Source organism: Coturnix japonica, chromosome 2 (assembly GCF_001577835.2).
Source record: "Coturnix japonica isolate 7356 chromosome 2, Coturnix japonica 2.1, whole genome shotgun sequence".
Classification (NCBI taxonomy): Eukaryota; Metazoa; Chordata; class Aves; order Galliformes; family Phasianidae; genus Coturnix; species Coturnix japonica.
The window spans coordinates 121086274-121097926 of NC_029517.1; the positions used below are offsets into that span (position 1 = coordinate 121086274).

At 40.5% G+C, this 11653-nt stretch overlaps 1 long non-coding RNA gene across 1 annotated transcript; it reads left to right on the forward strand.

Moving 5' to 3' along the window:
• The first annotated feature begins 3238 nt into the window (after positions 1 to 3238).
• LOC107310479 lies at positions 3239 to 8643 on the forward strand. The gene is made up of 3 exons (XR_004306078.1): positions 3239 to 3923; positions 6186 to 6366; positions 8248 to 8643. It is a non-coding gene; the product is annotated as an uncharacterized LOC107310479 (long non-coding RNA).
• Positions 8644 to 11653: the final 3010 nt, after the last annotated feature.

The window sequence follows — 11653 nt, forward strand, 5'->3', positions numbered from 1 at the left end:
TGAATGAGCTTCTTCACCTCGTCTTCACTGGTGGCCAGGATTCTAGTCTTTTTCACATCCCTAAGTCTTGCACCCCCATACTTCTGTGTGGGGACCAAGGAGGTAAATCCCTCCCCACTGTAAGGGTAGAGCAAGTCCGAGAGTGCCTCCTTAGACTGAATGAGTATAAGTCTATGGGGCCAGATGGCGTGCATCCCAGGGTCCTGAAGGAGCTGGCTGAGGTGGTTGCTGAGCCGCTCTCCATCATATTTGAGAAGTCATGGGCTGTCAGGTGAGGTCCCGGATGATTGGAGGAAGGGTCACGTCACTCCCATTTACAAAAAAAGGGGAGCAGGCGAGGACGCGGAACTACAGGCCGGTGAGTCTCACCTCCGTGCCTGGGAAGATTATGGAACAGATCCTCCTGGACACAATGCTTGATCACCATAAAGAACGAGCATGTGATCGAGACAGCCAGCATGGCTTCACCAGGGGAAGGTCATGCTTAACTAATCTTGTGGCCTTCTATGATGGAGTGACGGCGTTGGTGGACGAAGGGAAGGCGACCGATGTCATTTACCTGGACCTGAGCAAGGCCTTTGACATGGTCCCCCATCACATCCTCATCTCCAAATTGGAGGGAGGTGGATTTTGATGGGTGGACAACTAGATGGATAAGCAATTGGTTGAAAGGCCGCAGACAGAGGGTGGTGGTCAATGGCTCTATGTCCAGGGAGGCCGTAACGAGCGGTGGTCCCTCAAGGTCTGTCTTGGGACCGGTGCTCTTTAACATCTTTATTAATGACATCGATGAGGGAATGGAGTGCACCCTCAGCAAGTTTGCTGATGAACACAAGCTGAGTGGTGCAGTTGATAACAGTGGAGGGAACGGATGCCATTCAGAGGGACCTTGACAGGGCTGGAAAGCTGGGGCTCGGTGAACCTAATGAGTTCAACACGGCAAAGTGCAAGGTTTTGCACTTGGGCCGGAAGAACCCCAGGACCTGACAGCCTGGAGGAGTTGTCCTGAGAGCAGCTTGGCAGAAAAAGACCTAGGGGTCCTGATAGATGAAGAAACTTAACATGAGCCAGCAGTGTGCTCTGGCAGCCCGGAAAGCAAAATGGGATCCTGGGCTCCATCAGGAGAGGGGTGGTCAGCAGGGATAGGGAGGTGATCGTCCCTCTCTACTCTGCTCTTGTGAGGCCCCATCTGGAGTACTGGTGTCCAGGTGTGGAGCCCTCAGTACAAAAAGATATAGAGATTTTGGAAAGGGTCCAGAGGAGGGCCACAAAGTGGCACCTCAGCTTTCTCTTCATCTGTTGAAGCCATTTCTCCTTTTAAATTTACCAGAGTAGGTACGCCCATTTTGGCCTGTCTCTTCTGGCCAATGTATTTGTAACCCTCCAGTTCTATTTTAATTAGCAATCAAATTAATTTTCTCCCTGGTCAAGTCTGTTTTGCACATGATGGTGAGTAAAATTCCTTTCATACATTTTCCTCACTTCTGTTAAGGAGTAGGAGTAAGAAAGCAGCTGGGTAGGCAGTTGGACAAGGTTAACTCACCACAACATGCAAACAAGACTTAAAAAACTGACAAATGTGGCTTATGAGTACCATGGAAGGCCAATCATAGTAAAATCTTCTGTACTTACATCACTGTTCAACAGTTACAAATCTCCAGGGAAATGAAAATATAATTTTACAGGAAATGATTGGCAGGTAGTTGAAAATCAAAGTTATTAATTATTGACAGGAAAAGAGGCAGTATGATACTTTAATCTGCCAGGGATTTATCCTGACCTTGTGTCTCACTCCAATTTATAGGAGGGAGGCAAGGTTCTTTGATATATTATACCTGGTGTGAGATTAAGAAACAACGGTTCAAATGTTGGTCTGACCAGTTTATTACACAAATAATAATCAACCGAGAAAATGGGGAAGGGAGGGTGGTGACTAAGGATAATTAGGGAGAAGGGGAAGAGAAAGCGGGGGATAGGAAACGTAGGAAGAAAGCAAGAATTGCATAAAGTGAGGATAGTCACTAGCTGGATGCAGCAGAATCCCATCACACCTATTTCCATTGGCCCAAGGCAAAAGCGCAAGGGAGAGTAGCAGCAGAGTGTCTGGCCACAGGCATCAAGCCAGTCAGTGCAGAGTAGGTGGTGAAAGAAGCAGCAGCATCTCACGGAACAGGCCCAGGAGAGTCCACTGGCAGCAGTAGAGCAGCAGCAAGGGATCTGAAGCCAGATACCTGTCTTGTTCTTCAGCATGCAGGCATCTTCTTCAGCATGCAGGTGTCAGGTCGTGAGGAATCTGATGTCAGAAAACCTCCTTGTTCACATTGTGAGGAATCTGATGTCAGAAAACCTAACTTCATGATTGCTGATCCCTCTTTTATCCTCCTTTTTCCTGCCTATGGAACTTTCCTGGGTGTTTGGGTAAGAGTCATGTACAACACCCCCTGAGATAGCCATCTTCCTCCAGATAAGCCCCCACAAAAGACCACTTCACGGCCATTCATCTGCAGATTATCTCTCTCTCTAGTTGCCCCTGGCCTTGTCCATCTGTGTCCCTCAGACAAAGGATTTCTCAGTCTTTGCCCAGGACTTGCTTGGACTTGTCAATCCTCAGCAAACTTTGAAGAAATAGTGCAAAAGCATGGCCTCTTATGCCTGGGTATTCAGTGTCTCTAATTGTGGCTTTTATTTTATTTATTTATTTTTCAGATTACTACATAAATATCTCTAGTATTTCTGTCCTTAGCTTTATGACAAACTCTTGTATGTGTATAGTGTGACAGTACTACACTACTCAAGGCTAGAAAAACAATGTTGGAAAATAATAATAATAATAATAATAATCCTTTCATTCTGAAACATATGTGGAACAGAATTGATCATTTTCAGTTGGAAGAGACTTATATATGTAGGTTGCTCTGAAAATAAGGCCTATTATTTCCATGTAAATTACAACAGACACAAAGAACACAATAACACTATCTGATAGATCAAATTATCAGCTACAAAGCAGTGTTTTTCAACATAGTCACTACCATTAGCCACACTTGTAAAAATCAGTACCAGTGAAGGTGACCCACTGTTTCATAGCATCAATGATGGCATTGTTGCTAGGAAAAATTTGCCTGAGCATTCCAGCTGCCACTTTGCTCCCATCCACTATTCAGTCTCCAAAAACATATTTCAACAAGTACTGATAAATGCCAATAGGTGCATTTATTTTTTTTTTTTATTTAATTTTTTTTTTCCACATGGAATCATTCAACTGCACACCTTTGTTTCGTACATGCTTCCATACCAGGTGCTATTTTGTCTGGCTGCCCATCACCTGCTATCTGTTACATGGCAACACATTGTAGGATTGGCAGGAAGGTTCAGCTTTTACTGCCACACTAGAAATATCTGCCTTAGTAGGCCAATCTAATAAAGTAAATGATATTACTTTTTGAACAGCTATTATATATCATTATATGGGAACTGTTAAGTTATGTCCTGATGTAGTGATTGAGCACCTGCTGAAGAGGTGTAACCATCCCTGGGAGCACAGGTGTAAGCAAATCACCTGAATAAGCAACTGGAAGGAACAGACTTTGTTTATGGGCTGGCAGCCACAAGGGAAGCATCTTAACTTAGAGATATCTTTCTTTGGAGTGTTTGGTGAACCCTGATCCTTGGAACAGGGTAAGCAATTCCTTCATTATTTACAGATTATGATGTCTGTCTTAAGTTGATGATTCTAAACTGTTTAAAAACAATTGTATCTTCTAGCACCTTTCTCTACAATCAAGTTTATCAGACTACTTTAGGGCTGGCTGGAATTTCAAGCATACCATCAAGAATGTTATCTGAACGCCTCTTAATTATGAACAAGCGGAGGACATCAACTACTAGTGCAAGCCTGTTCCTGTGTCTTAATGGCTCTTCAGGTAAAGAAGGTTTTCCCAGTGCCAGTCTGAACCTTCCCTGGCACATCTTTTAGTTCTGACCATGCATTCCGATGCTAAATAAGTACATCTGTTTCTGCTATGAAGAGCAGTGAGTTTACCCTCAAACTCCTTTTCTCTTAGCTGAACAAGTATGTTATCTTCTAATAACTGCTCCTCAAAGGACATGCCTCCCTGCCCTTCCAGCTTTGTTGCTATCATTCAACCTACTAAAGTCACTTGGAATATCTTTAATTGGCTCTAATTACCTTATATTCATCACAGTAATATGTTGAGAGAATTTAGTACTATAAAAGGAAAATAACATTCTTATTCCTACATAACTTAATTCTGTCCATGTCATGTTTTACATTCAGAAATGATTGGATTAGCCTCAGCCTTTCCTTTTCCCCTGAAACTGAAATATCATTTTGAACGAGATTTGATTGGTAAAAGTTAATTTGTTTTTTGATGTTCTTGGGTTGATTTTTTTTGTTTGTTTGTTTGGTTGGTTTTGTTTGTTTTTTTTTTTGGTTTTTTTTTTTTAATAATGCTGTGGTAAGACAATACTGCTAATACTGCTAATAAGAAAAAATAAGAAAGCACGAACTGGATCAAGTATATCTCTTGTGATCAATTTTCAAAAGATAAGATGCAAACTTCTTTGCAGTCTGCAACGTGTGCATTTTACTGGTTAATGTAGTTCAAATAAATGAAAAGTTTGGTATTTCCCATGTGCTTATCCCTTGGCATAAATTAAATGTAATAAGACTTTTAGTCAAGGAATACATTCCATGGCCTTGTTTGAAACAGTATTGGTATATAAAGAAAAAGAAAAAAGCAGAGGGTAAGAGCTTATTCAGCATGCCATCACATTTCTATGCTATACACCTCTGCAAAGTCTTATAAAATTCTATTACAGAGCTATCAAATTTAATCAGCCAGTCAGTTTCGAGCCAAAGTCTTGTACTCCCTACATCTTAAACCTGTCATACTAATACAAAACAGGCACAAGCTGCTTCCATTTTTGAAGTCTTATTTTGATCATATAAACAAGTAAAGCAAAAGATTGCCTCAAGCTAATGTTGTTTTTCTTTCTTGTTATTAAAGCAACCAGTCCCCTCCAATCCTCCTTTTCTTTATGGTTCTTTCATTACAACTACACTGAGACTGAACAAAGATGTGGAATGTTGCACATAACTATAACACTGTAATGATATAGGAATATAGGCTATTTTAGGAAGGAGAGCTTGAGAATGTTTGGAGGAGTTGCCCTTTGTGTGGCACAGCTGGAGTGCATGGCCATAGGATGGCTCAGGAATGAGCCAAGAGCTTCTGGGTGAAGGTTAGTGAATATATACACAAGAGCTCTTGTATCTTCAGTAGACTTCTTGAGCAGGAAGGATTAGGCCTTCCTGGAAGGAAGAAACCTCCTGTTCACAGACCCTTGCTCTCATGGGAGTTTTTAACAACCATTACATTTTTTTTTAAAATGGATAATACAGCAGCGTTCATGCAATTTGAGAGATTTTTAGAGTGTTTTCTGGACAACTTCCTGGAACAGAAAAGTGTACATCAGGAAGCAGAGGTATTCCGCTGGACTCGATGCTGACAAAATAAAAAGAACTAATCAAAGAAGTGAAGGAAAAGCTGCCTCGTTTGCAGAGACCTGGGGTTGGGAGAGTTCAGGATCCAAAGAAGAGAGAGGAGGGCAAACCTACCACATTTCAGGAGAGCAGACTTCGATTCCTTCAGAGATCTTGGAATATATATGGTAAGGTCCCAGAGGCAAGAGGGGTTCAGAGAGGTGACTGATAATCAAGAATTTCCTCCAATGAGCTCAAAAAAGGTTCATCCTGACAAGTCGGATATCAAGTAAAGCAGCAGGAAACCTGCTATGAAATACTATGGAAATGTGGGTCTGCTTCTGAATGGGGAAGTGGAGCTTGTGACAAATGACATGGAGAATATTGGGGAATCCAGTTTATTTTTTCCCTTACTGGTTATTATTAAGACCAACCTACAGGAATCTTGAGTTACTGATAACATAGGTGCCAGGACCTTAACCCAATAAAGGTTACTCAACTTGTGAGTGTTTGAAAGTAGCAGTTGTAGGCTTCTAAGTTTCTGTAATAGAGAAGGACATAGTGGTTCAGTTTTCATTATTTTATTACAACTTGCATTGTCCATGAGACTTCATGAGGAGAAGCTCTTGCAGGTAAGTTTTTTTAATAGTGAATAAATTTTTGTACTTTTTTGTTGTAGATACATACATTGGACAGTTGCTGACTCCATTTTTCCTGGAACATCAGTTCATTATGGCAGTATTTTTCTCTGCAAAAAGAACCTCATCAGTGAAGATCCGTGGAGCATATTAGGGTTCTCTCAACTCCCAACTAAGCAGACAGACCTTGTCAGTGTGTTTACCCAAGAACCTTTATGTCAGGTCAGTCAAGGCAGAAAATCTGGAATGAGGATCACTTGCCCTCAGTGGATTGTATTATGCCCTACATTAGTGAGCATTTGGAAAACCTGAACGTACATAAGCCAATGGTATTGTCCAGGTTGCAACCAAGAGTGCTGAGAGAATTGGCTGATGTCACTCCAGTTTCCCGGACACTCTTAATTGTCTCTGAATGGCCATGATGAATGGAATAAATGAGTATAGGAAAAAAAAAATAAAAAAAAATCTGATTAAGTTCTTCAATGCGACATGCAAAGTCCTGTGTCCAGGTAGAAATAACTCCTGCTACTGGTAAACAATGGGGACTTGGAAAACATCCTTGCCAAGAAGGATCTCTTAGTTTTGTTGGACAACAAGTTGGCTGTGGACAAGCAATATTCCACTGCCGAAAAAGGCCAACAGTTTCCTGGCTGGCATTAGACAGACAGTGCTGTCATCTTTCTCAGTACTAGTGAGTCTGCATCTAGAGTACTGTGTTCTGAGTTGTCTGTTGCAAGAGCAATATGAAGCTACTGAAATAGTCAAAGACAGGACCCCAAAGATAATGAAGGATCTGAAGTGACAAAAGGCTGGGAGAGGTGGGACTGCTCAGCCTAAAGAAGAGGAAGCTCAGTACAGTGATCTTATCACTGTATATATTACCTCTTACCTGATGGGAAGGAATGAAGGCAAGGGAGTGAGACTATTCTTGGCAGTTACCAGAGACAGGACAAGGGGCAATGGCTAGAAATAGAAAATAAGAAATTCCATCTGAGCTAAATAAAATGAGTCTGGCCGAACACTGAAAGACAGTGAAACTATCTCATACTCATCTGTGGAGATAGTCATACCCAGCTGAACATGCTCCTGATCAACTTGCTCTGCTGACCTTGCTTGAGTTGTCTAGCAGTGGGGGTGCTTGGACTAGATAATCTGCAGTGGTCCCTTCCAGCCTAAATGCTTCTGTGTTTCTCTTAACATCTAATTAAGATGCAAATTACTCTTACTTTTAAGGTAAGAAGGATGGGAAACTCAGTGGTTATTTAATAAGACAAGAATAATTACTACTTCTGATTCACACTACTCACAATATTAAAACAGTATTAAACAGATTTCAGTTACAGCACCCAATAAGAAGCCTTTGAGTACATCATTTATTTTAATAGTGTGCAACAAACAAATTTTACACAGAGCAGTCAATAGTTGTAAATGCCAAAAATGCTTTTAAAGAAGCAAAACGTTATGAAAGTTATTAAGGAGAGTATCCTTTTTTACATATTTTCTGTATCTGTTAACAGTATTGATCTTCACTTGTCTGGTTCTGTATTCTGACCTGAGTAGCTGGGAACAATCGGACTCTGCCAATATTTTTAAAAAGTTCCTGAAGTCTTCTTGTACTTTTAACAGTCAAATTAAAACAGAATTCATTTACTTACACTGAGGGCATAATGTAAGATAGTAATGTCCTGTCCTGGTCCTTAATTCCATATTTGTACTTTAAATCTGGACTGCAAAAGATGAAATTTTGCACTTGGATAAATTTGAATAACTTCTATATTATTACTTTAGCAACAGGGCGGATTCCAACTCTGATATAGTTCAACTTTTTTCTCCCTGGTTAATTTTTTGGATGAGGGTGGGCTGTTTTTATTCAATTCAGATTTCCCTCTCTGAATAACTCGAATTACATCTAGTACTTTCAAGAGCAGTACGTAATCCTCAGTTAATTTTTCAAGGAATTCTGTAATAAAAAATGAATTAAAAAATAATAAAAAATGAAGATGCCGAAAGAGAAAAGCCTGAGCTGGAAAAAGAATATTAGATGCAGTATTTAGGCAAGGTAACCAATTAGTTTGTTTTTATTTGTTTTTTTTTTCTTTTCAGAACATCTAAACAATGAGCTGGTAAAGGGTGCAGAGAGAGAAGAAATGAGCTAAGGGGAAAAGAAGACAGAAGTAAGAAAAAAGTAATTGTACTTGAATAGTGAAATTGGGAATTATGTTTTATTGTCTGCTAAGCACTGAAGCCTAGGAAACCTACCAAATAAATTTATACAACAGCTGTTCCTAATCTTAGTAATTTTGCTGCTATTCAGACTAAATTTAAACCTGGAAATTATCATACACAAAAACATCCCCACCCAAACTTAAACAAACAAAGAAAAAAACCAAACACCTGTCAATCTGCAGATGATGCCTCTTAGCATGCTTTAATGTGTAAATGGAAGGCAGGAAAGATGAGATAAAGTCTTCACATTCTCAAATAAACCTTAAATTTGACCTAAATATTATCTGAGTAAACAAAACAAAAACAGTAATAGGAAAAAAAAAAGAAAAAAAAAAAAAAGTTCTTATCTGTTCCTTTGGCACTGTTTTTTAGCCAAATGTAAACATTTCCAGTGTACCTATTTTAAAGTAGGTATCTGTTTTTTACTTAAAATGAACACTTATCAACTGTTTTGGTTATCTGGTTATCTATGTTCCTTTAAAGTCATACAGCACTAGTTACTGCAGCTCTAGGGAAACAAACAAGTACTAGCTGACAATATATCCCAGATCAATAATGATTCAGGTAAATAAACTTCCATAATGTAGCAAAATATGATAATCATACACCTGTTCTGCTATTGTTTGATATTCTGCATCTTGTTTTTAACCTCTATAAGATATTTCTTAAAGGTACCTGGGAATGAAAACCTGCTATTTTTTCATATATATATATACATATATATATATGTATGTATGTATGATTCTATGATTCTATATATGTATTTAATATGTTGTGGAAACATTGATTATTTATCCCAGTTCTTTTTGTCTCCTGTGGTACAGTTGCCACTTAAACATATAAAGTGAAAAGCATGCTTTTTCTTTATGGAGAAGCATAACTGTGCCAAGGAAATAATCCAGAATCATAGAATGGCTTGGGATGAAAGGGGCTCAAAGATCCTCTACTCCCAACTCTTTTGTTGTGGGCAGGGTTGCCAGTCACTAGATCAAGCCACTCAGAGTTCAGACCAATCTAGCCTTGAATGTTTCCAGGGCTTCTCTGGGAGCCTGTGCCAGTGCTTCACCATCCTTTGAGTGAAGAATTTCCACTAAACATCTGAATCTATGCTCTTTTTTTTAAAATGCATTATCTCTAGTTCTATCACTGTCTACCAGTGTAAAAATTTTATTTCCCTCCTGTTTATAAGCTCCCTTTAATTCTTGGAAGGCTGCAACAAGAATCAAGAAAATAGGGACCCTTAATGAAGATTAAGCATCCTAGGCCTTGGGGAATGTCAGAAGAATAGGACTAGTGGGACATGTCGACATTGCTAATACAGCTGGGATAGCACAGCTGAGTCTATAGTTAAGACAGTACAGCTAGAAAGGAAAGGTAGCCAAAGAAATTGATTTTGACTGATTGAGTAGAGGAGCTGGGTCGAAGTAACCTGAGGAAGACTTCTGACTTCATCCCAACGACCACCGGAGTGAGACCCCCACTACGGAGTGCGCACGCGTCAGTAGGAGGGACAGCATGTAAATGAGGTTCCAGATAAACAATGAATATGTTAATGATTTCTCCCAAATTTGACGAATATATATTCGAATATATATATAACTTTGTAACGCTCCTGCCTTTCGGTGTGCAAGACAGGAGGAGTGATTCCCCTTTGTACCCTGCTCTGAATAAACACATCCCTGCTTTATAACCTAACTCTGGTTATAGAGTCTGTTATAGAGTCACAGTGAGGTCTCCCCCTTCTCTTTTCCAGGCTGAGCAAGCCCATCTCAGCCTTTCTTCTCAGGAGAAGTGCTCCAGCCCTCTGAACATCTTCCTTACCCTCCTCTGGATCCACTTCAAGAATTCCAATTCTTTCTTGTGCTGGATATTCCAAACCTAGATGCAATACTCCAGATGGGGCCTCATGAGGATGGAGTAGAGGGGAACAATTACAGCTATTGTCCTGATGGATTTTCCTCTTCTGATTTAACGCAGGATACCATTGGCCTTCTGGGCTGCAGGAACCCACAGGTAGCTCACATCATGTTTTTCATTTACCTGGAACACTTAGTCCTCAGCAGGGCTACACTCAAGTTCTTTTCCCTCACATATTTGAGACTGTTCTGACTCAAGGGCAACACCTCATAGGGTGTCAAACCTCATTAAGTTCATATAGGCTCTTCTTCCAAGCTTGGCTAGGTCCCTTTGGATGGCATTCTTTCCTTCTGGTGTATCAACTGCGCCACTCAGTTTGGTGTCATCCACAAACTTTCTGAGGGTGCATTTGATCCCATCCAGTATGTCACTGACAAAGGCATTAAAGTGTAAAAGTCCCAGGATGGGCCTCTGGTGGACACCACCCATCACCAGCCTCCATCTCAACATAGAACCATGGACATCAACCTCCTGCCTGTGACCATCCAATTTGTTGCATACCAAATAATTACACATAATCCAGATATTAAACTTATATTTCTTTAATTTAGATACAAAGATGTGGTATGAAACTATGTCAAAGACTTGCTCAAGTCCAGGTAGCCATTTTGTCCGATCCATTGTAGTAGGTCACCAGATTGGTGAGGAATGACATATCCTTAATCAAGCAGTTCAAGCTCTCTTGGATCACATCCTTGTATTGCATGTATCTTAATTTGTCTTATAGAAGGATCTGTTCCATCATATTCAGAGATGTAGATGTGAGGCTAACTGGTCTGGTGTTGCATTCCTTGGATCATTTTTTTCTGGCCCTCCTCTACACACTATACCAGGTCCCAGTCTTTCCTGTACTGAAGGCTCCACATCTGAACACTGTACTCCAGGAAAATTCTCATCAGCACAGAGTAGAGGGACAGGATCACATCTCTTGACTTACTAACCACACGTATTTTGATGAAGCCTAGGATAGGTTTGCTTTCTGGGCTGTAAGGACACATTGCTAGCTTATGTCCAGCTTATCATCCACCAGTACTCCCAGGTCCTTTTCAGCAGGGCTGTGCTCCATCTTTACATCCCCCAGCTTGTACTGATAGCATAGGTTGCCATGACCCAGGTACAAGACCTGGACTGGGACTTATTAAATCTCATGAGGTTTGCATGGTCCCACTGCTTAAGCCTCTCCAGTTCTCTCTAAATGATGTTGACTGTACCACACATCTTGACACACCACTTGTCACCAGTCTCCATCTGGACACTGAGCCACTGTTCTCTGCTATCTAGTTCTGATCTCGCAACCAGTTCCTTGTCCATTGAACAGACCTCTCATGAAATCCATATATTTCCAGCTTGGACAGAATGATGTTAT